This window comes from Buteo buteo, chromosome 8 (genome assembly GCF_964188355.1).
Source record: "Buteo buteo chromosome 8, bButBut1.hap1.1, whole genome shotgun sequence".
In the NCBI taxonomy this organism is placed as follows: domain Eukaryota; kingdom Metazoa; phylum Chordata; class Aves; order Accipitriformes; family Accipitridae; genus Buteo; species Buteo buteo.
Genome location: NC_134178.1, coordinates 20,612,723 through 20,640,258, shown reverse-complemented (window position 1 = coordinate 20,640,258; position 27,536 = coordinate 20,612,723). Strand labels below are relative to the sequence as shown.

The 27,536-nt window shown below is 37.5% G+C and overlaps 1 long non-coding RNA gene across 1 annotated transcript in view; it reads right to left on the bottom strand.

Moving 5' to 3' along the window:
• Nucleotides 1-3,323: 3,323 nt before the first annotated feature.
• The window catches only part of LOC142033696 (uncharacterized), a 94,527-nt gene continuing 70,314 nt past the window's right edge, over nt 3,324-27,536 (bottom strand). The window contains exons 2-3 of the long non-coding RNA XR_012651296.1: nt 5,266-5,353; nt 3,324-3,436 (exon numbers count right to left, since the gene is read on the bottom strand). This is a non-coding gene — a long non-coding RNA (uncharacterized LOC142033696). The remainder of the gene's footprint in view (nt 3,437-5,265; nt 5,354-27,536) is intronic.

The following is a 27,536-nucleotide window of genomic DNA, read 5'->3' as shown; positions in this document are numbered from 1 at the left end:
ATAAAGTGCAAATTGTTTGATTAATTTCAGCTGAGGTGCAGCTGTTTCCAAAGCTTTCATAGCTTTTCAGATAATTTTCAAAAAATTGAAAATAATTGAAAACCCCCAAATTTTTAGGAGAAATATTTCTCAATACACCAGTATCACAAAGACATTTTGGCTAAAGTAGTTAGTCCTTTCCAAGATTAATGAAATATAGCATACACTTTCTCAATTTGTGAGGCATTTAACTATTCCATTTTCCCATTTACTGCAGATATTTCATGGCGTTTCTCACCTCTTATTGCTGAGACTCTGTCACCATTAAGTTTCAAATGGTGTCTAAGTTCTCCTTGAACAGTATTACTGATCTAATTCTCTACCCAGCACTGCTATTGCCAGCTGGCTCAAATGAGGCTTTTTTTAAAGTATCCCAAAGAGAGACATATCAACAAAGGACAGTCCGAAGTGCTTTTTGCTTATCTTGTCTTTTGTGTGAACAAAGATCTGCCACTTATCAAATGGGTATATAAGTCAAGTTAGTAGAACTAGATTATGAAGCAAATAGGGTTCTAGCAATAGAAGTATTAAAGTGTATGTGAAACTATATAATTAGGATAAAAGGCACCACTCCCATTATTACCTGTCTAGTTTATATGCTTACACACCTTTCATGGCATCTGACTTTGAATTTACATAGGACCTTTTTTTTTTTTTGTTAAGGTATCAGCTTATCCTAATAACTTAAACTGTATGCAGTACAGGTCCCAAATAATGGGATCCTAAAATGCAGATTGTTTAACTATCTTTTAAAACAGTTTAACATGCAAACCATCAAAGTGACAGTTCAAATGGTGAAACCTTTTCAGAGTATTTTTCACAAGCTATTCCTATCTATCCACTTTTAAAGAAATTTACATGTAAAAAGAATGAAATTGATAAACAGTATGACTCCTATTAAGATAGGAAAATAGGACCAGAATAAAGTATTAATTAACAGAATAGGGTAATGTCTGTGGAAGCATATATGAAGTCCAACATTAATATTACATTAGTTCATCATGACTAACTTTGTTCCACTGGACTCTAGACAGTAATCATCCTCTAAGAACGAAACATCACTTTTAACATTCATGATATTTTAAAACACATATTGAATTTCTGATTACTGTTTTTCCACTCTAACTCTGTAACTGCTGCAGAATAAGCACTTGTTCTCATCAGTTCAGAGTGTAGGTGGGTGCCTACTTTTTTGATGCTGGATCAAGTGGGGATCAGGTATTTCAGCCTGAAAAAAACAACTCCTGCCACTTAATTGCCCAGCCTTCAGCTTCTGACTGTGTCCTGTAGAAGAATTAGGCTTAGGGTAGTTGCAATCACTGCTGCGGTCAACTGCGTGTCCTAGTAGCACTTGCCTAAACAAATTCAAAACAGTTTTGTGATCCAAAGACTGTGTCACATTTTTAGGGGACTTTGTTTCCCTGCCCAAAATTTCAAAGAAGAGGTAGTATCATTAATGTTTAGAGATATACACTTTATTTGGGACTGGCCTTTGATTAAATCTGTCCTTTCAAACACTCATTGGAGTCACACCTGTAATGCTTCAGATATGAGATGAAAATGTTAGTTAACAGAAGTGCTAGCCAGTGGAGTAACTAGGCATACTTTCGTACCTCTGGCATTAGACTGGAAAACAAGACATTTAATGTATCATATCATTCACAGCAAAAATCACAGATGAAAATCTGTCAAGAGACAAGGACTGTGGACTTCAGTTAGCTCTGTGGATGTGTCAAGTCATTTGTATGTTAACAAATCTAAATTAGTCATGAGATCTTGTCTTCCCCTTTGCTTTTTTCATTGTAGTCTGATGAGAATGCTTTCACAGTTACTTGTAAGATATTGTGCAATGCAATGAAGCCACAGCTCATAATGGGATCTTCCATACACTACTGTACTAGAATGGCTGGAATTTATAATCTCAACACATAGATGCTGCAGCAAAAGGAATATTTCATTAGGACTATACTTGTCTAATTAGGAATGCAAGATTAAAATATTCAACTGACACTGATTTCATTTAAAACAAACAGGGCATCTTCTCTCAGCTGAACTGAAAGGGAGTTTTTTTACAAATTTGTCACTTCAGAAGAATGTCTTTCTAATTTTTTCATATAGTTGATGTTATTTTAGGGCTTTGAAAATGTTAGGATGTTTGGAGAAAAGTTTACCATCATAAATATAGTTTTTAAAATTTAAAAGTTAGGTTTAATTTAGGCTTAATATTCAAAAGTTAGGCCAATTTTCATATTTGAGTAGAATACTTCTGAAATATTACAAAATATTTTTCAGATTAACAGCAAACAGGAGGTTTCAAGGTGGTGTAGAGTAAAACTTTTCAGAAGAATTCTTGGGATAGGAAAAATTTTGTGATCTTACGAAGAAGGCAAAATATTCTTCTAAGTATATAATATTCTTTATCATTTCTATATTAAAAAGAAAAAGGCATCTGAGAACATTTTTTAGGAATCAAATGTTTTCCCTTTTAGTAGACACAAAGCATGTGGATAGTAGTCCTTATTGGTATTTGTGTAAATAAATCAACAATTAAATGTAATGATTTTAAATTTCCCTTTTCATTAGATTTAATTATCACTTGCTTTACTAGCATTTTCTATTAAAATACAATGAAGGCTGTCAAAAATGTATTTTCTGAGACATCCTAAAGATTATTTCAATGAAATTTGCATCATAACGAATGCTTAATATACATTCCAAGTAGACTTATAACATATACCACTTTTATTCTAGAAGCCCAGTATAACTCTGTAGCCAAAAAATGTATTTAAATGACAAAATTAATTGTTATATCTGAATGTTTAAAGAGACTTTCAGAAAAATTTACTTTAAAAAAAAATCAAGCACTTATTGCTTTAATAAGCACAAAGATTTTAAATATGGTGCGACAACTTTTAGAAAGTATTCTTGTCATTAACTTTGAAGATGTGTGTGCTCTAAATACAGTAAAGTCCATTTTACATTTTTGCTCAAGCATTCTTTTGAAATATGGAGTTTTTTAGTGTCCTAACTTTTTGCACATTATACCCTGAGATTCCATTGTTTTGGAATTCTTCTTCTGTACTGAACTTGCCTTCTTTTAATGTATAGTCTATTCTTATTGAGTGACAGCTCTGGAAATAGAGTACACATAGAAACACCCATATTGAGTCATATTGAAAAAAGCTCTGAAACTATGACAAAACATAAAGCAAGAAAAGTCCAGAACTTTACCATATAATTGGAAAAGCATATAAAGAATAATAGTGAGAAATTATCATCATTACTGTGAACCAGGAGCAAGTTATCTGTCCAGGATCCCATGCAAGGTTTTCTAGAGCCAGAAGTTTAAAAGCCTGATCTTCTGGAGCCTGAGTTCCATAATTAATCACCATTGTCCCTGCAGGGAAAACAAATCACAAGACGATTACATGACTTGCCAGAGCTATGAAGGCAGTCTAGCAAAAAGCTTGAGACAGCTCAAATTTTCTAAGCCCCAACATGACTCCACCTGTCTTACAGTACTTGGAGAGAAAGCAGAGCTCTCGGATGAAGAAGAACAATACAGTAGTCTTGCACAGCATATGCTGCAGCATCTAAACCTCTAAACTGATTGGAATAGGAGTTTCTATTTCTTGAAAAGATGACCTGCAAGGACTGAATTTTTTGTGTTTAACACCCAGTGAAGCTCCTTGTTCATTCCTAAAGTTACAGTGGCGTTCCAGTCAATCCTTGAATCATTCCTTCTTGTTGGAAGCATTATTCTATCAGTTCTCTACCCACCTTTCATCTTGCTCTTTCTGACCTTTCTCAGCATATTATGCAAGTCACACAGCCTTCGTAGATCTAACATTAAATCTTTCTGGCAAGACAGGTTAGTACTTAACCTATTTCAAAAGACAGTAAGGCATAGAGTAGCATATGTGAGGTGACACAGGAAACGTCAAGGCCAAGACATGAACTGACATTTTCTGAGTACCCAAACAGAAGCTTATGTGGAAGATGGTCTTCTTTCAAAAAAACTGCTCAAACTCCAGCAACCCTCAAAAAAGCCTTTACACAACTCATACTAAAAAAAATAAATAAAAAAAAAAAAATCTGAAGAAGCTAGGAGAAGGTAAGAACCCAATTCCTGGGTTTTAGGAGTTACATATCTGGAGACAAATTCAGGGACATTTAAGTCTACAAGATTTAACATAAAATTTTGGCATCTAATTCATAAATTTTTTTTTTTTTTTTTTAGTTTCTGTCTTAAATTTCATTCAAAAAACATTCTTTGCTCCTCTTGCAGTCAATGGAAACTAAATAGATCAGCAGTTCCTCACAAGATATAAATGCCTGGTCCACAGGAACATTTTCCTTTCATTTCAGGTTTTCCCTATACTTTCCCTTCTTTTCTATGCTCTTTCCCTCTTCCATTTCTTCTAGCAAGTCTGAAGAGAAAAATAAAACAAAACAGAAGTCATACCTACTAAGCATTTAAAACACTCATTAAAATAAAGCAATTACAGTATTCTTAGAAGAAATATCTGTTTGTCTGGGTTTTTTGATATGAACTGAAGTAAATGAATGGTGGGCATTGAAATTCTGTTGCGGTATATTAGTATCATCTGAACACATAGGTGCTTAAAAGCAGTTGCCAGGCCTTCATTGTGGTAGATGTTAAAAAAGTAGAAGAGCAAGATAAACTCTGCCTCCAGATATTTAGAGTTTAATTATTTCTGACTTCTATGTTAGTCTCAAGACAGCCACAGTTTTACTGGGGACACAGTGAGTTTCTCTCTGATCTTTCACTGCACTGCCCAATGCAGTATGTTGGAGATCATGGAACAGCTGTGTGGTTGTTCTGTCTTTTTATCCATATTCTTTGGGTCCAACCCCTCCAGTCCAGATAATTACAACTTTGACCTCTATAGTACAGAAAATAGCTTAAATTTCTGTGGAACTGAATACAGTTTTACTGCTGAAGAGCACCTTTCTTTTTTTTTCATGCAAAAAAAAATACAAAGCCCAGGAAGAAATACCCTGACTGCTCCTCTTTTCTGGACACATTATCCACCTCCACTAGTTTCAGGGAGCTGTGTGATGGCTAAGATGATGACTGCCTGAGGCAGGACTGTAAGAACACTTTCCACATCAATTGTGTTTTACAGCTTGCTTTTACTTGAGGAAGCAATAGATGTGAAGGAATAAGCTCTGCACAGAGAGAACATTGCCAGAATTACTTACTTTGTCATCTCTGAAATTATGGTATTTATATACTCAGGCGCAGCTCTAGATAACACACATACATTCTACTGGAAAACCTCTGTGCTTCCTGCAAAACAAAAAGGAGCAGCAAAGACAGATTGAAACACAAAGTGATCTCATTTTGCTTGTAGAGACAGTCTCCACGTCTTTTCCAAGGAGAGTAAAAACCAGTTGCGTCCAGACTGCAATGGAGAGGTGCCTTAAAGCATATGAAAACACAAAGCAAATGGTCTATGGATCACATCCTAAGCTGCTTTTGTAAAAGGTAATAGTGCAGAAAGATTTCTGCTTCACATTGAAATGTACTTAGCCACAGCAATTTTGTTATATGTGAAAAGGACCACCAACAGAAGAAAAAACAGATGAAGAACAAAGACAATTTGATTGGGAAAATATTTAAGCTATTCAACAAATGTAGATTCCCTTTCTCTTAAAACCTTCAAGGTGGGGCATTTCTGGACAATATGCCTTCAACTAAAATTCAGCTTGCTGTTGGAATAGAATAAACATTTCCATTAAACAAACAAAACCCCAAACCAACAAAAAAAATATGCAAAACTACCCAGGTAATCAAAAGCTCTGTGTTTACATGAGGAGAAGACATTAAAACCTAAACAATAAAGAAGCTATTTTAAAACTTTCCTATAAACTGAACTACTCAGATTTATTCTTTAAAATTTCAGAAAGCTGGAAAGAGATCAAGTCAAACTCCTTGGAAAACTTATAGAGAAGCAGTTGCATATACACAGTAGGTACTGGTAATTGAAAGCTTAATTACAGTTTTGAATATGATGCAGTTACATGCTCCTCCCTCAGGACTCTCTCACTTGCCCAAACTCAAGAGCAAGAACAGGGACTTCTGGTCTCTGGTTCAGAGCTACCTGTGTGCTAGTAAGCTGGTGTGCTGGCTTGTACCTCAAGAACAGAACTGGAAAGGTGTTGAGGTGCCCTGCCTTTCACAGGAATGTTATAATCTAATAATCTCCCAGCCTGGATGAACACTCTATCTCTGAGACAAACTTTTTGACAAAGAAGAGACAACTAGCCAGCAAGATCAGCTATACTGCTTTCCTGTGGGTGACATACTGTCATAAACAAATCATAACATAATAAACCAATTTTACCCTGTAACAACTAAGCTACCTTTGATTATTTTTTTCCATTTCAGCTCCAGAAAGCTTTGAAAAATTAAGATGCAGACTGATAAAATAATTGTTAATCTAAGTTTAGAATTTAGCTACATTTAATGATGTCAGAAACTTTAGTTGTCCTGATAAGCAAAAAAAAATCCACTCCCCTCCCCCCAAAAAATTACCAGCAAACCAGGAAGAGGCTGTAGAAGTCTGAAATTTAGAGGAACACACAAATACTATATTTTATTCACATACTATGTTCGTTGGAATTGTTAGGAGAAACACTTTGGTACTTAGGTCCAGTTTCTTGCCTACTCCTAATGAAAAGTAGATTGCTGACATTGCCTATGATGTCAGTTTTCAGACCATAACCATTCAGTAAACTAGATGATTCTTTCAAGCTCAATCAGACTGGTCATTATTATCAATAATATTATTGCTGCCCAGTTAAAAAGCAATAATTTTGAAAACAAGTGTTTTTTCTATGTCATCACAAATTTCATTTTTCTCTTGAATAGTGAAATTAAACAATGTTCTAGATTTTGATGCACAGACATCCCCATGTTTCTTTACAAATGAATGTTTTTCAAGTATGTCAGTACTACATGAACTTCTCATCTCACAAGTTACACTTTGAGGTTACCCTGACGTGAATCCTGTGCATTGAGATGCTCTGTACTTCCTCTGTTTCTTGAATTATTTGCATTTGATGAGACAGCAAGGCTGAGCAGGAGTGCTGCCTTCCAAGGAAGTCTCTGAAAAATAACCAAGGATATTTTTTTTCATGGTTTTGTGTCCTGGAAGTGGCACACTGAGAACTGCAACTGCTATGGTTAGCAGGTCTCTAACATGATTTTTGCCATAAATAGGATTCAAATAAATTTAAATACATCATTCAGGCTAACTCATGGCTTTTCAAAACAAACACCACTGCCTACCGCAGAACTACCAAAACACTTAATGGTTTGACCTAGGACCCTTTGGAGTTGATGGAAACATCCAAAGTAGTGTCAACCAGTGGAAGACCAGGACCATTGATTCACTGTAAAACATTTCAAAATGTTCTAGAGAGATTCAACAGTGAACAGCTTTAAAAGCATACTTTTGTTAATTTATGTGTCCAATTCATCTTGAAAAATCCCACTATTTGAGGAAAAAAGCCCCAACAAGAATTCAGTAAAAAAAAGTAAGAGTGTTCTTAGGAGGCTCCTTATCATTTTATGCAAATGAAATACTTGACTAAATTCTTTATAGCATGGATACAAATTGTGGAACAGAAGATTGCAACATAAAAATTTCTCACTTAAACTGAATGAGAAATAAACTGGATACAACCACATCATAGCTGGCTCAGACCACAACAGGTTCAACAAAATTAATAATACTACACTTTCCAGATTTGCTATGTATATGTTGATTGATGAACCCTGCATAGCATCATGCAGTTGGCAACTACGCAGATCAATCAAAGCATTGCTCATGAGACAATGATAGGTACTGATGTTGTATTTGACAGCAAACTACACTGCTGCCTGTTTCTAGTTCCTGGAGACGTAAAATGCAGTATGTACCACAGGGCATAGGGCAGATGGGTTCTGGGATGTTGCAGGCTACACATAGTGGAACTGACATGCTTCAACTCTTGAGTAATTTTCCCTTTGACAATTGTGTTTGGACAAAAACAAAAATCTAATGAAAAATACTGGACCACCAGGAAAAAAAAAGAAAAGGAAAAAAAAAAGGCAAGTAGGTGGCTGAAGAATTTTTCCAATGTGAGAGACTGAAATGTTATCTTGAGCTGTTTGTCTCAAAGATTGTTAGGTGTAAGAGACTAGACTGTCATCTCAAGCCATTCATCTCAAGGATTGTTTGATGTGAGAGGCTGAACTAGGAACTATTTATCTCAAGCCATTTGTCTCTGGGATGGCCTGTATAAGCAGGACACTCCTCTGTCCATAAGGAAAATTACTAGGCCACTGAGGCATCCAGGGGAGGAAACAGGCTGAAGCCGATGAAGCATGCAGGAAAGTGGAGACTACCATTGTCATAGAAACTGTAGTCTTTGAGATAAGATACTGGTTTCTGGTGTTGATCACAGGAAGGTCATGTGATAGACAAAACCTGTGGTGCATGAACAGTGCATGAACAGTACGTGTGTGCATGCATTATTGAACAATACCCTATAAAAAAGTGTGGAGACAAGCCGTGGTATGCACCCACCACTGAAGAACTGAAGACTGAGGACCAATGGGATGCTGCTGGATCCATGGTGGTGACTATCCTTGCAACTCTATCCTGACTGCTTGCTTGGTTTCTGCCTTTTCTTCCATTCTATCCTATTGCTACTACTTTCTACTTTTGATATTTTTGATAATAAAAGCTCTTTTGGATATATGGCATTTGACCTCATTTGTGTATTAATCTCACTCTTGCGATCATATCGAAACCTTCCCCAACATTGGATCGGGACATCCAAATAGAGTAAAAATTATCTGGGCAAGAATTACAGCTGGTAAAAATATTCGAATACAGGGTAATATATGACCTAAATAATCGTTGCAATTTTAAGAGACCAGTATTTCAGCATGGCAATTGGTTTTGATATTGTCAAGATTTACAGGTTGCATGAATAAAAAATTTCTAATTTACAAGGTGAATATCCTTAGAGAGGCTTAAATAGCTTTTAAAGTGTGTCATTATTATTTTTCTGTATCATTTTTTGTTATTCATATAGCATCTTACCATCTGCCAGAAGGATCATAGGCATATAATAAACCAAAGGAAGTGAGGCTAACTGGTACCCTTGTTGACAGGTTCAGCAATAACACAATAGGATGAAGGAATGAAGATTCTGAACTATAATTCTATTCTTTTAATTAGTGGAATACCAAAAGCACACCTTTATCAGGAATTATAACTTTTTAAAGAAATTAATATCATACAAGACTTTTCCTCTTACAAAGCAAAAGAAATCAAAAAAGAAGTAATATTCCATCATGTGTATGTAACAGTGCAGTAAGAAAGAGTCTCTTTTATACAGAAGTTACTTAATCCAAATGAATATTATTCTTATTGTCAACCCTGCATTTTTAAGATCTTTTAAAGCATTATGCAATTATACAGGCTGTGTTAAAAGCTGGACAGTAAAGAACTGGAAAATAGTCTTGGCTTGCAAAAATTAGCGGTGAAGATGAAAACTGAAATTGAAGTAACAGAGCAGAGAAAGACATAGGCTTTTAACAAAGCCAAAATTTTGTTACAATTTTTTGTGAAACATGCAACCTCTCAAAGACTGTTTTTTGCAATCAGAAGTCTTATTTTTCCTGCAAGGAAGTTTGCTTTTCATAAAGAAAATTGTAGTAAGTTATTTCAAATTAGTTTGATGGATTGTTAAACTGTGTTCCTACCTGTACATTGCAAACTCCCACAACCTATACCCATTCCTAAATGCCAATAAATTGTTTGTTATGGAAAGGAATGTAGGTTTGGTTTTGCATTTTTAATAAATAGGATTTCAACATTTCTCATTAAAACATCACCCTCTAAATCTTCCCTGAAATGTAGTTTATATTTGAAGTTCAGGTCTTGGATTCATTCATGTACCAGATCTATCTTTAGCTATATCCTTCAGTAAGTGCAGAAAACAGACACACACACACACACACACACACACACACACATATCCACCCTCCGTCTTTCATCTGTTTGGGTTTGTTTGTTTGATTGTTGAGCTCTTAAGCAAGACATTAACTTGTTTTCTTTCCAAAACTACTTTGTGTTGGTGCTATGGTTTTTTTTCTTACACTACTGACTTGGCTTGATGTATACTCAAAATTATGCTTTATTGAACACTATTTGGTACACAATTGAAGGATATTGAAATTGACACTGAAATTCATTATACTTGATCTCAGTGCTACAAACATGGATATCAGTTGTTCCACAAAACTCATTGATCCATTTATTAAATAGTTAAAACATGTAAAGTATTTTCCAATAAAATAATTTAGTTAAAATCTTACCTTTATGTATTCTAACAAAATGCTTGCCTGTAATATACTTTTGCTAGAATGCAGGCACTGCTTCATAGACTGCCTTGCTAAGAAGGCTCCTTCACAGGCTTTTGAGCATACAGTTTACCATTAGTTTTGGGAGACCCCTGAGTTTACAGTCTCTCTAGGATTTCAATGAGTTCAGCAGATGATCTAGAAAACTCAGAGTCCTGGCCAGACAGCTGCATGATGTTGCTCCTGAGAATTAGAACTGGTTGCATAAGAAATATCAGATAATTTGTAGATTTCAAAAGTGTGAAAACTTACTTACTTTGTGAATGCTATCAAAAGTACATGTACAAGGAAATGTACATGTTTTGAACTAGCACAGAAGTTAAAATCAAAGTTTAAAAAAAAGCCATTGTACATACTGAAAATGTGTTTGTCATGGTTTAACCCCAGCCAGCAACTAAGCACCACGCAGCCGCTCACTCACTACCCCCCCATCTAGTGGGATAGGGGAGAAAATCAGGAAAAAAAATTAAAACTCGTGGGTTGAGATAAGAACGGTTTAATGGAACAGAAAAGAAGAAACTAATAATGATAATGATAACACTAATAAAATGACAACAGTAGTAATAAAAGGATTGGAATGTACAAATGATGCGCAGGGCAATTGTTCACAACCTGCCGACCGACACCCAGCTAGTCCCCAAGTGGCAATTCCCTGCCCCCACTTCCCAGTTCCTATACTAGATGGGATTTCACATGGTATGGAATACACCGTTGGCCAGTTTGGGTCAGCTGCCCTGGCTGTGTCCTGTGCCAACTTCTTGTGCCCCTCCAGCTTTCTTGCTGGCTGGACATGAGAAGCTGAAAAATCCTCGACTTTAGTCTAAACACTACTGAGCAACAACTGAAAACATCAGTGTTATCAACATTTTTCGCATACTGAACTCAAAACACAGCACTGTACCAGCTACTAGGAAGACAGTTAATTCTATCCCAGCTGAAACCAGGACAGTGTTGTTTTATTTCTATAGTTATTACTTAGTTGTAACTGTTTAAGACTTTTTTATATATTTCTACTCCAGTAAGTGTATTTCGCTTTGCTTCATAAAAAGTAATGAAGCCTAGAAATATAAAACCTCATTATAGATCTTTTCCATTAAAAGTTTGCTGAGATGCTAGAAGAAAACAGCCATTGCTGTGTGCAGATTATGATGTCAATGGATCAGACAGGTTTCATTGGATACACCTAAAAAACACTCCCCAGTTGCATCATTTATGCTGAGGAAAAAGATTAAGCTGAAACCCTTCAAGAGAAAAAAAGTTAATACCAACAACAGAATATTTTGGTTTTACACTTTTCTCTTGAAATTCACCATTATCTTTTGTTTCTGTGGAGTTGTTTTCCTTCCTCCTCCTTTTTCTTTTGATGTTTAGGATGCTTCTCTGGAAGCTTTTAATCCTAATGAACATTTTAAGTATATGCTTTGCTTTAGCAAACATTTATTCAACAGGCAACTTCTCCTATGTGCAGACAGTCTTTTTGTTCTATAAACTTTGTTTGGCTTCTTGAAACAAAAATCCTTCAATAAATTGCTATATTTGCCCATATCAGATGCTTAGAGATAGAGGCACTTTGTGGTTTTTAATCTTAAATAATCTCTTAGCTCTAACATCTCTTATGCCCTTTTATCACCCAACATCCCTATTATGGAAATGTAATTTTTAATATGAGACTATGCAATATTAAAAAGAATCACACATTTTCTGCTAGTCATTATTACTCAGGATATACAGACACATTTTGAACAAACATCAATTTGAATGGAACCATACCTAATTAAACTAGAGATGAAGAAGATAATACAGCCCTGTTTCTAAGAAACAAGGAAAAAAATCAGAAGCAATTCTCACTGAAGCTCAGTTTACTTCCCTATGATTATGATAATCTTTAAATACTTATTTTTAATCATTCACATTTATAAAGAAATATAAACTTTTTTTTCTACAACAGAGGGTGCATTACAAGTGCAACTTTTACTTTTACTTCATTATAGGATGACATTTTGGCATTAGCAATGCCTTCATACCTCATTATGCCTGAAGTGTTTAATTTCTAACAGTTAACTCATAAAGGTTGAACTCCTTATTTTAGAATAGGGCAATGAAAATGCTCTATTGCTCCTACAGCACTATTTTGAAATCATTCAGACTGTAGTGAAGAATTTTAACACATGTTAATCTACCACAGTGTCTTCAAGTAATTGCCAATCAGGTGTTTGGGTTTTTTGTTTCATTAAAGGGCATTTTCTGATCAGAAAGTACAGAAACATCCTTTCAACACATAATTCTAAATTTTTTTTAGTGTTTGTTTTCCTGATTTTTCTTTCTTTTTGATATATCATAAGAGCTTCTTTTTTTTTTTTTTTTAATTCATATTTGGTTGATATAATGCATCTGAATAAGGCAGAAGATCACTTCATAAGAGGTATGAAATAAGTAATCTTTTGCCCTACTTATGCTTCTGAATAGAATCACAATTTTCACTTAGCCTTTTGGTTTCTTTTCTGCTGTAGACCAGGATAACTAAAGCAGAAGTAAAAAGTATTGCTTATCACAAGGAAATTAGTCTGGATGGAAAACCTCATCTACAGATGTGAGTTGTGGAACATTTGATATTATTTGAGAATGATATTTATGAACTATAATTACGGTTTAAAATTATATGATTTCATTGTAACATGGGAAAGTTCCATTTTTTGTGTTCTCATGCTCTTTCAAGTTAGGTTTGAGTATTTATTTGTGAGAATTATTAATCCAAAGCTCTGGAGAGTTAAGGCTCTCCTTATCTACACAACTGGCTTAATAGATGTAGCACAAATAATGGCAGTATCACTTTTTTCTTTCTGGGTCCTGGAATGGTCTTCTGACTATTTTTCAGAAAATTCTGATTAAAAGACCACCCACACTCTAGTACCCATTTTCTAGTGTGGGCAACGGACCAAATTATATGATGTGATGTTGATCCTGGACTGAAATCCAGTCAAATAAACAACAGCTATTAACAAACCAACCAACCAACCCTAGTTCAATAGTAATTACTAAGATATTAACTTTTGACTGTTGAATTCAGATACCTCCAAAAAATGTAACTGATATACTAGCTGGCAGATACTGCACATTTTCCTGAAATGGCTCTATGGCTAGTGGCAATTTTTCTCCAGCATTTCCTCATTTCCCTGCTCCAGCTGCTATGTAGGTTGTCTACTGCTTAAAGTCAGTCAGTCAGTCAACTTCTTTTAGAATTGAAAAAATAGTTCTATTTTCTTCTCTCTTATAAAACAGCACTCTGGGATTTCCAAGTAGAAACAGCTGAAACTGAAATACTAAGAAGCTAATATTAAAAAAAAAAAACAAAAAACCACAAACAAAAAAAACCAAGATCAGTATTTTTCAGGAGATACACACATTTTATGGGCACAAAACTAAAACATTCTGCTTGAACAAAAATCATCAGCCCATGACTGTTTCATCATCATCTTTTCTTTTGGTTTTCTTTATAATTAATATGATTTAACACATAACAAACCATAAAATGCACTGAATTACTATTTAACCCTTATTTTATGTCATCATATCAGAGAACTGTTGCTGAATCATCTTACCACCTTCTAAATCAGACACTCTTAATTAACAATTTTGTCATTAACAAACCTTTGAATTTAAGTTACACTTCCCTACTCAATTTTAACTTTGTTCCCTTAGTAATGCAGCTTATAATATAAACTACTAGGAATGCAGACCTCTGGGGAAACAAGGCTGCTTACAACCATATAAGACCCTGTTTTTTCTGACCATAGGTGGACATAATTTCATTTTTCTGAAGTATTTGTAAGATTTTGTCTTTGTCTGTAAATGGAGGAAGAAAAAAAAGTAAACCTGCTACATGTGGTGCTAACAAAATTGTGAAGGGCTAGGTTATCAAAGCAAGAGTGTCTAATGGGTCAGGAACTAGGTGGATGTGACTTGATTTTACTTTGTAAGCTTCTGCAAAGGTGGTTCTGAATGACAGATCAGTCTCTATCTCTTGTACTTAATACTTCAATTGTATGTACTAGACACAAGCTTTCCAAAAGGATACAAAACATGAAGGTACATGAGAACAAAGCAAAGGAAATGTTTGACATTTCTGCTGATAATTAACTGCACTTTAAAAGCAGATGCAAGCATGAAAACATCAACTTTCCATAAGAAATTAAGATTCAGACTTTGTAGCAATCATTTAAAATTTGAAATTTAAAGAAGTAATGAAATTAGAGCTTTTCAATAAAAAGGCTCTTTCAAAACTTTCATTTAAGATGTAATCATCATGATATTAAATCCAACAAGTATTTATCACTATCAACTTTTAGAAAAAAAACTTCATTCTTATTACCCATCATAATAGAAGATGTCATATGCTTAACAAATCAAATCAGAGAGCAGTAAATATGACTGGAATGAGAAAGTATTTAACTTTCTGATGCATTCTGAAGGTGCTGTCTTCAAATCCTGCTCTGAATAATCCACTACTGATCAGCCTTTGCCTAAAAACCAAACTGACTCTATGACTCTAAAAATTGGCTATCTTTTGAGTATACTTGATTGCCATGAGTAGCACTTTACTCAATTGTACCTGGACATTTAAAGGATTTAAAAAAAAGAAAAAAATACCTATCAAATTTGTGGCAAGGGTTCATGGTAGAGAACTTTGAAATATGGCAATTTTTTTTTTCAAAATGTAACTTCTTTCTAATCCTTTTCCTGTTTCTGTTTGTGTCACTCTATCTTCTCCCATCTGTTTACTTGGTTTTTGCTGTTCCAGGAAAATTTGCCCTCAAAGACTACTATCCAACAGAAGAATTCCCAATTACCAGTGTAGAGTTACAAATATAGCACAAAAATAGGGGATGCTGCCAGAAAAAAGGATTTGGGTTCCTCTTCTTTTCCCTGAAGAAATCAGTGTGATTTCTACTCTGGCAGAAGCAATTTAGGATCAACAACTAGATTATTTTTTCCTTGTGAGCTCTGTCTTTGCGAAGAGATGACAAATAGTAAAGTCTAGCTTTACATGTTACTTGGGAAACACATGGATAAAACAAACAAAAACAAGCAAGCAAGCAAAAGCCCTAAACAACACAGAAACAAAGCACCAGCAGCAGTGACAAGATTCACCATGCCTCTGGTGGTTATAATCCTTATTTGTAGGTTCACATCACTAGTCCAGTTGTTCTTCTCATCTATGGCAGTTTTAACTATCTTCCCCAGCATGTTCTCTCCAACACTTTTCTAAAAGTGCTAATCAAAACAACATAGTAACCCTCAGTCTGAATCCTCACACTGCCTTTTTGTAATTTAGCTCCACCTGACTGTTTGAAATAGGACTTAAGGCTGCAGGTGGGCATCTGTTCCCCCACTCACGTCCATGGGCTGGGGGGGGACAGCCTGCTGTCTCACCACGGGCTGCAGGGGCATCCCCTCCTCCGACGCACTTCCTCCCCCTCCTTCTTCAACTGACCTTGGTATCTGTACAGGGGTTTCTCTTACATTCCACTCTCCTCCCCGGCTGCAGGTTTCCCCTCTTAAATCTGTTCTTCCAGAGGCGCTACCACCATCACTGATTGGGTCGGCCTTGGCCAAATATGGGTCCATATTGGAGCTGGGGAATCTTCTAGCAGCTTCTTACAGGAGCAGCCCCTCCCCCACTACCAAAACCCTGCCACACAAACCCAAAACACCAGTCATGCCCCCATTACTTAGTGTTTCCTGAAATGTCATTAATTTTTCTGAATTTCATTTCCAAGAATGGTAATTCTTGAAGAAAGATTTTTTAAAAGAGAGACAGTAGCAAATTGCTGAATATCCTGTAGTTATGGGGCTTTGAATATCTCCCTCTCAGAGTAGAAAATCAGTTCATCCAAATGTGAAGGAGAGAGAACTTGGGATGAATTTTCCCATACAAGCCATTGAGCTTCATGTCCTAAGACACCAATGGACAGTGTTCTGCTATTGTAGGAATAAAGAAAAAACATTAATTTAGCCTGACAGGAAGCCTGTCATCATATTTCTAAATGATCCTGTTATATTTATAGTGTTCATAGGAGAAAGTTAAATCACAATGTATGTAGCAAATATCAAATTAAAGTATATAAATGAAGATGTCTGCTCCCTAACAGGTTCTATATTACATAGCATATCACAACTTCAACATATAAAGAGGTAAAATTTCACCAATATATTCACAAAACAATATCTTCTGAAAAGAAATTATGGAAAACTTCAATCTTCACTTAGATTTAAGTTTAAGACAAAGAGTCACAAATATAAACCAACTCTGAAACATTCTATTTTATTTTATTCTATTCTATTCTGTTCTGTTCTAGAAAATGAAACAGTGCTGAGGCCATAGTGCCAGGTTACTTTACAGAAGAATTAATTTTTTAGTTATATTTCTAAATTATACAAGGGGAAAAAAATAATGCTAAAAGCAACACATTAGCATTGCAATTTAAAACTCATAAGACATGGCTAGACACAAATTAACAGAAGGAAGCAGTATCATGATAAGAACATGTAATTTCTTTCACTTTGTTATCACTTGGAACTGAAGAATTAAAAAGAGATTTGAACATTATCATGGGCTGCCTAGACAGTTAACTGAATGCTGGAAGTCTGCCCATCACATGGTTCTGAGATAAGTGGAGCTCTTTCTCTCCCTGCAATGTAAAAAATACATGTACGGGTCTCAGCTGGCATTATAAACTCCTCCTACATCATGAAACACAAAATGCCTACCTACAAAAGCCAAGTTAATACAGTGAAAAACTAGTGAAAAATGGGTCTACAGAATGTGTAACATGGTGTGGTGGGTTGACCTTGGTGCCCACCAAGGTGCTGTACCACTCCCCCTCCTCAACAGGACAGAAGGAGAAAATACAATGAAAAAGCTCATGGGTCAACGTAAGAACAAGAAGGTCACTCACCAATTAACATGATGGGCAAAATGGACTTGACTTGGGGAAATTAACTTAATTTATTGCCAATTAGTAACAGAGTAAGATAGTAAGAAATAAAAACAAAACTAAAAACACCTTCCTCCCAGGCTCTACTGCACTCATAACTCTTCTACCTCCTTCCAGTGAGCAGTGCAGGTAGATGGGGAATGGAGGTTGCAGTCAGTTCATAACACGTCATCTCTGCTGCTCCTTCCTCCCCATGCTCTTCCTCTGCTTCAGAGTGGGATTCTGCCCACAGGAGACAATCCTTCATGAACTGCTCCAGCATGGGTCCTTTCCAGGGAGGTAAGTCCTTCAGGAATGGACTGCTCCTGCATGTGTTCCCCACAGGCCACAGTTCCTGCCAGAAAACCTGCCCCTGTGTGGGCTCCTCTCCATGGGCCACAGGTCCTGCCAGGAGCCTGCTCCAGCGCAGGCTCTCCACAGGCTGCAGCTTCCTTCAGGGCATGTCCACCTGCTCCGGCATGGGGTCCTCCACAGGCTGCAGGTGGAGATCTGCTCCACCGTGGACCTCCCTGGACTGCAGGGGGACAGCCTGCCTCACCATGGTCTTCCCCACGTGGGGCTGCAGGGGAATCTCTGCTCTGGCAGAGATGGAGCACCTCCTCCCCCTCCTTCTTCACTGACCTGGGGGTCTGCAGAGTTGTTTCTCTTACATGTTCTCACTCCTCTCTCACAGCTGCTGCACAGCATTTTTTACCCTTTCCTAAATATGTTACTGTAGACGTCCTACCAGTGTTGCTGAAGGGCTCAGTTTTGGCCAGTGGTGGGTCTGCCCATATTGTGACTAGCTTTCAGAGTTTAACAGTTACCTATTTAAAGCAAGTAAAATTTCCTCTTCCTCTTACTCATAAATTATTGTTATCTACCCCTGTGTAACCCTACTGTTTTCACGTGCGTATTTTTATATATATATATATATACGCACATATATGAGTGTGTAAATCCCATTTGTATATAAGCTCCACTAATACATCCAGAAAATAGTTTCCACCTTAAAACATAAAAGGGCTCTACTTGAGTAACTCCCATAAAATCAAAGGCTGAACCTTTGACTTTGTCCCATTAGACTTCTAATCCAAGTGAAGTCATGCATCATGTTTCAGTGATTGAAATGGAAATAAGTCTAATATGTGAACTTCTGGTCCTATAGCCATTAGGTGAAAATGCCTATATACAAATTTTATGGTCTTTTAAGTGTGAGACAACAGTCCATTTTATCTCCCAAGCTATAGACTTTTGTCAGGTAATGATTGCTTTTAGCCATTAAGCTATGGATTTCTGAATTTGATTCTCTCTAGTATGGTATATTACTTGCCCAGTGGCCTCTCACAAAAAGTTACCTAGTTCTGTCTCAAAGTGAAAGTCACAGTGCCAAGGAAAGTGGAAAATAAATGTCGCTTTCCTTAAAACCTTTAGTTAAGCCATTTAACTAAGTGACATTTTCTCCAAGTTTCTTTTTCCCCTTAAATTAATTTAACATTAAATTCCTAGGAGTCTATGCAGCTATTCATGTGATGATGTATTAGTAATGTTAAAAGTCTTCAAAAAATTAGACTTTATTATTCTATTTACTACTGGTAAGGGCAAGCAGCAAGCAAGATGACATGAAGTTTCACACTGAAATAGCTTCAGACAGATAAACATCCAATGCTCTTGAATAGTTAATACTTTTATAAAACTCCAACACATTTCTCTATTTTTTTAGAAGCTCAATGGATCATAGTCCTATTCATTAATCATCATGCCTGTTGAGGATGTGTAAATTCATCAACAGGCTGTAAGAGACTGTGTTGGACTATGTTTCTCTCGACATTGCTGCTGCACAGTTACCATTTGCTAGCCTCAACATACTGTTGCTGTGGGGGAGTACGCGCTGAAGGAGACAAAATGTCCCTGAAGAAACCACCATATGCACCTGAAGCTAGCAGTGCCTACCAAGCTGTGCTTGCCCACGAGCAAGGTGAAGAAAACCAAATACCACCGTGAACACCTGGGCATGCACCCATGGAGGAACACGGGGCGGCATGTATGATAATGAGCTCCGTGGAAATGGGTGGAGTCTTCGGAGAAATCGTGGGGACCGGGACAATAAAAGAACTGCGCACTCCTGTCTCGAAAAAGGGAACTGAAAGGAACTGGAAAGGAACTGAAAGGGATTGAGTGGGGATTGAAAAGGGAATGAAATCAGAACTTGGAACTGGGACTTTGACATCACCTGTCTGCTGGAACCTGGAACTTGGACCTCCATCACCTGCACCGAGACCGAGCCAATGGGACGTTGCTGGCTTCGTGGTGGTGGTAACTAGTCTTGCGGCATCTCTCCCGTTTTCTTGCTTAGGTCTGCCTCTTTTTCCTTTCTTCTTCCCCCTGTCCTGTCGCTATTATCAGTTGTTATAGGAAATAAAACTTGTAAGGTTGTACGGCATCTGACCTTGTTTGTTTCTTAATCTCGCTCTTGGGATCATTTAAGAACCCTCCCCGATATTGGATCGGGACACAGCCAAAATAAATTTCAAGTATTTTTTAGCAAGTTAAACAAGGGAAAAAAGCAAACATTCCTTTACATATATCCTGACACTCAATATTTTTCTGAAATTAGTAAAATTGTCTGACATGTACATGTTCCATCATATTTGATCAACACTTTCAGCTCATTCAAAGAAAAGTTTTAGTGGTAATTGGCTATTTTTTTACTTTTTTTTTAACAAGATGTGATAAGAATTTGAAATGTAAGGAAGACAGATAGCTATAACAGCACTACTCAGTAATACCATAAAAGAGAGAGGTACATATTCATATACAGGTTTGTCAGTTTTTCTTATCTCATTTGAGTGTTTTGATAAGCCAGGGTTTTGACTACTAGGGGATGAATTTATCATTCTTGAATATGTTTAGAATTTTTCAAGCCCTCAAATATTTTATGCTCTATTTTTAGAATTAAATGAATTAAAATTAAGTTATCTGGTATTTAATTAGCAGCAATTTATAATGTAAAATAATATTCCTCTTTGCATTAGAAAAAATATTGTTACGTATGCTCAATAAAAAAGATAAATTAGTGTACCAGGGAATCAAAGCTATTAAAGCACATCAGGATTGTTACATCCAGACAACTGATCAATTGAAAGTAGAAGATAATCAGTTATGGTCATATAGTAGTAACTTTTCCTTTTCAGTTTTTTCTTGCAAGGAGCATGAATCTTAATTTGTTTTTTTATGGTCCATTTCCTTGGTGTTACAAATATCATGATCATGACTACTTAATGCCAAGTCTATACAACAATAGGGGGCATATATTGATATATTTACTACAGGGACATTGGCAAGATGTACATTGAATTTCTAAACATCAATAGCATTTTATCTGGTCATTCGGTTATTTACTTTGTGTAATTCTCTCATAATTTATCACTACTACAATATCATTTATGTTTGTAGCATGACACCTTACCAAAAAATTCTGTTGCCATGTACAAGCAGATGGTAAATGCATAGCAGACAAATTACTGAACTGCTATTCCTAATGTGGTTGGAAATGATCATAATTAGTTTTCATTAGTCTAATCGAAATTGCTTTAGGTTGGAATTTAATCACATACACCATCATTTTAAACAAAGAATAAGTTACTGAAAGAAAAAATAAATTTTATTTTTTAAGATCCTGTACTCCATATTGGTTAAGAGTAAAATCATTCATTTTACACACACACACTATTTTCCTATAATTTGTAAAATAGAATACTTACAAGATATATGAGGAGCACACTCAATCTGTACTGTATATGTTGATGCAGACACTAGAAGGGATAATATATGAATTGCAAGCAAAGTAAGAAACCTCTGATATCCATTAGGATATGACTTAGTTCATATTGGCTAAAGTATGATAGTACAGTATATTTATGAAGCAAATGTGCTCAGAAATCATTATAATGTTGGATAAAACCTTGATAAAACTATTGTCCTTTCCAGAGTTTACTTTAACATGGCATGACAACTTAAGCTTATTAAAAAAAAAATAATCTATTACTTATTATTATTTTTCTATTTTCAAATGTCATTTCTCAGTGGAATTTGAGTATAGAGAAATATGAAGGAAAACATAAACTCACAGAACAACCATTTAAGCTAGACTGCTATTCAATTTTCCATATCATTTTTTGAACAATTTTGGTTACTATAGGGTTATATTCACCAGCAACATGTTCCAAAGCCTTTTTTATAATGAAAAGTAACAAGTTTTTATGTTGTTTCTTTCAGCATTTCCTGGAATTGTTCTAGAAAGATGATTCCTCTGTATTCATTCAGGAACTGAGTGGGTTCCATATTACATGATTACTAAACCTAAATTACAGACTTACTTAATTTTTTTATATCTATTTTACTGACTTTGGGCGCACCTCATAACTTACAGGATTCACTGAAAGCTATTAAATAAATAGGCAGAAAAGCATTGGAATGATTGTGTTATACAGTGCACTATGGAGAACATTAAAATAATTCCCACTGATGCAGTTAAAAGTTTCTTAATTCTCTTAGAATACACAAAGTAGTTAGTAAGACAAAAAACAAATTTCCCTTCTGGGTAAGAAAATGTCCAAATGAAAGACAGCAGATATTTTTAAAAATAGATAATACAAGAAAATACAAAGTGAAAGAATAAACACAGTGTCATTGTTCTTTGTCCAGGTCAAAGTGATTTTGAACAGCAGGTTGCTACATGATGGTTGCGTGAAACCACCATTCTCTGGTCTAGGTTTGCCTGAAAACATCTGCGCTTCAAGAAAATTCAGAATAGGATTCCTCCTCCTGACCTCCCTACTCATCTGATCCTTACTGGGATAGTGTCACTCTCCAATTCCTCCATGGGCCTAATAACCTCCCGCAACTGAGTCTCAGGTGCACAGCTTTACAAATTTAAGCCACACTGATAACAGGGTACTTCTTTGGTGGCAGCATTCCTGTGCCAACAAAATCCATCTCAGTGGAGCCTGATGATTTCAAAGGGTCTGTTTCACTGCATTCAGAATCTTCATTAAGGCATAATAAACATTCATTAACAGAGCTGTGCACTATACCAGAGTACTGCAGTGAAATGAGTTCTCCTCTGTTTATGCTGAACCTTGTAAGAAAGGGATGACCAAATAACAACTGCCCTAGACCCTGATGAAAATGGATCCCCATCAACATCCTGGGTTTGTGTTTCTGGTATACAAAAATAGTTACTAATATTGGAATTACAGTATTCTAACTTTTAAGGTATCAAGACATTTTTAAAGTATTAATGTATTTTTTTTCTTTTCAGAAAAGACATAACTGTACCTCAAATCTACAAGATTTGTGGTGAATGGAGTTAAATTCAGTTGGTGGCTGGTCAGAAGTGGTGTTCCACAGGAGTTAGTTTTGGGGCCAGCTCTGTTTAATATCTTTTTCAATGATCTGGATGAGGTGATTGAGTGCACCCTCAGCAAGTTTGCAGACCACACCAAGTTGAGTGGGAGGGTTGATCTGCTTGAGGGTAGGAAGGCTCTACAGAGGGATCTGGACAGGCTGGATTGATGGGCCAAGGCCAATTCTATGAAGTTCAACAAGGCCAAGTGCTGGGTCCTGCACTTGGGTCACAACAACCCTATGCAGTGCTACAGGCTTGGGAAGAGTGGCCAGAAATCTGCCCGGCAGAAAAAGACATGGACATGCTGGTTGACAACTGGCCGAATGTGAGCCAACAGTGTGCCCAGGTGGCCAAGAAGGCCAACGGCATCCTGGCCTGCATCAGAAATAGTGTGGCCAGCAGGAGCAGGGAAGTTATTGTTTCCCTGTACTCGGCACTGGTGGGGCTGCATCTTGAGTACTGTGTTCAGTTTTGGGCCCCTTGCTACAGGAAAGACATTGAGGTGCTGGAGCGTGTCCAGAGAAGGGCAACCAGGTTGGTGAGGGGCCTGGAGCACAAGTCTTATGAGGAGCGGCTGAGGGAACTGAGGTTCTTTGGTCTGGAGAAAAGAAGGCTGAGGGGAGACCATATAGCTCTCTACTTTACTCAGCTTACTACCTGAAAGGAGGTGGTAGTGAGGTGGGTGCTGGTGTCTTCTGTCAGGTGGCTGGAGGAGATAGGATGAGAGGAAATGGCCTCAAGTTGCACCAGGGGAGGTTTTAATTGGGTATGAGGAAAAATTTTTTTACTGAGAGGGTTGTCAGACATTGGAACAGGCTGCCCAGGAAAGTGGTTGAGTCGCCATCCCTGGAGGCATTCAAAAAGCGAGTGGACAAAGCACTTCAAAACATGGTTCAGTGGGCATGGTTGATGGTTGGACTCGATGATCTTGAAGATCTTTTCCAACCTAAATGATTCTATGATTCTAAGATTGTAAATGAAAAGGAACAAATACTAAAATCTTCAAATCTGCACTTCATTGACCAGGTTCATCAGCTAATCCAATATGTTTGGAAACATAGTTCTCTGTTGTCCTGGTTTCCGCTGGGATAGAATTAACTGTCTTCCTAGTAGCTGGTACAGTGCTGTGTTTTGAGTTCAGTATGCGAAAAATGTTGATAACACTGATGTTTTCAGTTGTTGCTCAGTAGTGTTTAGACTAAAGTCGAGGATTTTTCAGCTTCTCATGTCCAGCCAGCAAGAAAGCTGGAGGGGCACAAGAAGTTGGCACAGGACACAGCCAGGGCAGCTGACCCAAACTGGCCAACGGTGTATTCCATACCATGTGAAATCCCATCTAGTATAGGAACTGGGAAGTGGGGGCAGGGAATTGCCACTTGGGGACTAGCTGGGTGTCGGTCAGCAGGTGGTGAGCAATTGCCCTGCGCATCATTTGTACATTCCAATCCTTTTATTACTACTGTTGTCATTTTATTAGTGTTATCATTATCATTATTGGTTTCTTCTTTTCTGTTCCATTAAACCGTTCTTATCTCAACCCACGAGTTTTACTTTTTTTTTCCGATTTTCTCCCCTATCCCACTGGGTGGGGAGTGAGCAGCTGTATGGTGCTTAGCTGCTGGCTGGGGTTAAACCACAACATCTGTACAAGTGAACTAAAATAGAGATAAGAAGCTGAACTTCAAAGAGGAGAACTAACACCAGGTAAACACAACTGAAAACTAAAATAAAAATCCCTTTCTCTTCTATACTATGTACAGAAAACTTAAATTAGTCATTCATGCTACTTTGTTTTCAATTCAGCAATTATTCCGAGACCTTCCATTCTTCTATAATAAGTTCCACTTCACTAAAGTTCCTTATAAGCAGGATCAGCTGTATTTCTACTGAGTCTTCATGCTGACAAAAGCTAATCTTCAATAACAGGATTTGTACTCAGTCAAAATATATTAGCAGGAATGCTGGCTGTAGGCCAAGTGTACTATTTTTAGATACTCATATTTTTAAAATTCTTCTGTATTATAAATTAATTTTGTGCAGTCTACAAGCAAATGCATTATTTGGGTATAGATTTATATGGGTATAGAATTGTCTCAGACAATAAGCCAATTTATCTGTAAATATTCACAATGCAAATCCATGTACTCTAGCTGAAGGTTATTATCAGCCAAAATGCATGAATTTATATAAGCATTATATGATCATTAAACACTGATTATGCCATTTGTTATATTCTGATTGGCCATTGCTCTCAGAACTCCCCACCTATAAGCTCCAAAGTTGTCTCTCTCAGTCCTTGTTACTACCCTGTAATCACACTAAAGTCAAGAGGCTAAACAAAACAATATAAATAGACAAGTGCCCATGCATCTTAATATGATTTCCCACCAGCTTTTATTAGAATATCCTGTTTTCAGTGCTAACAACGGTGCCAAACTTAAAAGACATACATGTTTTATAAGATAAACTTTCAGCTGGGGTTGAAAATTTTTTACTCTAAATGTTTACTATTTCTAAAGGAAATAATAAAAAAAAATCTATTTCACATTTGTAGAGGTAGGCAGTGCAAAAATTCACCATTAATGTTTCAAACAAAGTACCTGCACTGGCTATACATCAGCTGAAATTGAGAGGAACAGCACTTCATGGTCAGTTGTCGTATTGGGTTTGCATGGCAAGGTTTTGGTAGCAGGGGGACTACAGGGGTGGCTTCTGTGAGAAGCTGCTAGAAGCTTCCCCCATGTCCAACAGAGCCAATGCCAGCCGGCTCCAAGATGGACCCGCCGCCGGCCAAGGCCGAGCCCATCAACAATGGTGGTAGTGCCTCTGGGAGAACATATTTAAGAAGGGGAAACAGTTGTTGTGCAATAGAAACTGCAGCTGGAGAAAGGAGAGAGAATATGTGAGCAAAACAGCTCTGCAGACCCCAAGGCCAATGAAGAAGGAGGTGGAGGAGGTGGTCCAGACACCAGAGCAGAGATTCCCCTGCAGCCCGTGGAGGACCCCATGCTGGAGCAGGTGGGTGCCCAAATGAGGCTGTGACCCCGTGGGAAGCCCACGCTGGAGCAGGCTCCTGGCAGGACCTGTGGCCCCATGGAGAGAGGAGTCCATGCTGGAGCAGGTTTGCTGGCAGGACTTGTGACCCCGCGGGGGACCCACGCTGGAGCAGTCTGTGCCTGAAGGACTGCAGCCTGTGGAAGGACCCATGTTGGAGAATTTTGTGGAGGACTGTCTCCCGTGGGAGGGACCCCACACTGGAGCAGTTCATGGATGACTGTCTCCCGTGGGAAGGACCCCACGCTGGAGCAGGGGAAGAGTGTGAGGAGTTCTCCTTCTGAAGAGGAAGGAGTGGCAGAGACAATGTGTGATGAACTGACCCCAACCCCCATTCCCTGTGCCCCTGCGCCGCTGGCAGGGAAGGAGGTAGAGAAAATCAGGAATGAAGCTGTGTCTGGGAAGAAGGGAGGGGTGTGGGGAAGGTGTTTTAAGGTTTGGGTTTTATTTCTCACTATTCTACTCTGATTTGATTGGTAATACATTAAATTAATTTCCCCAAGTCAAGTCTCTTTTGCCCATGACAGCAACTGGTGAGTGATCTCCCTGTCCCTATCTTGACCCACGAGCCTTTTGTTATATTTTCTCTCCCCTGTCCAGCTGAGGAGGGGGAGTGATAGATCAGGTTTGGTGGGCACTTGGCATCCAGCCAGGGTCAACCACCACAGTTGTTTTAAGTCAAGCACTAGAAATTAACCACCAGGTATGTCTCAGACATGCACAGAAGCAGCAACTCAAATACAGAGACAAAAAACTAGCACCACAGACATCTGTGAAGGATGAGGAAGAGGGCTATCACAGAGAGTAGGCTGATATGAAGGATCTATATGAGAGTACCAAAACCTGCTGAAAAATAAAGGTAAGACCAAGAACTGGAAAGCAGGAGAGAGTAAGAGATCATAAGGAGCCACAGATCAATTAAGGGGATAATAGAGCTATCAGACATGGAAATAAGAGATTGGACTATGTAGAGTGGACTACAGCTGGCTCAGCAAAAAAATCGGGCCAAAAGCAGGGGGCAGGGGAGGGGAGTTACATAAAAGTATAGAAAAGAAACAAAAAGAAGTGACTGAACTGAGGTCATCAAGAGTAGAAACAGATTATGAAATGGAGGAAGATGGAAACAGAGGCATAATCAGAAAATCTGGTAAGGCCATACTGGATTGAGACAAGGAGCTGGTAGAGAGGAAGAGCTGGGTCTAGTCAAATGGTGTCCCGATCCAATATCGGGGAGGGTTCTTAAACAATCCCAAGAGTGAGATTAAGAAACAAACAAGGTCAGATGCCGTACAACCTTACAAGTTTTATTTCCTATAACAACTGATAATAGCGACAGGACAGGGGGAAGAAGAAAGGAAAAAGAGGCAGACCTAAGCAAGAAAACGGGAGAGATGCCGCAAGACTAGTTACCACCACCACGAAGCCAGCAACGTCCCATTGGCTCGGTCTCGGTGCAGGTGATGGAGGTCCAAGTTCCAGGTTCCAGCAGACAGGTGATGTCAAAGTCCCAGTTCCAAGTTCTGATTTCATTCCCTTTTCAATCCCCACTCAATCCCTTTCAGTTCCTTTCCAGTTCCTTTCAGTTCCCTTTTTCGAGACAGGAGTACGCAGT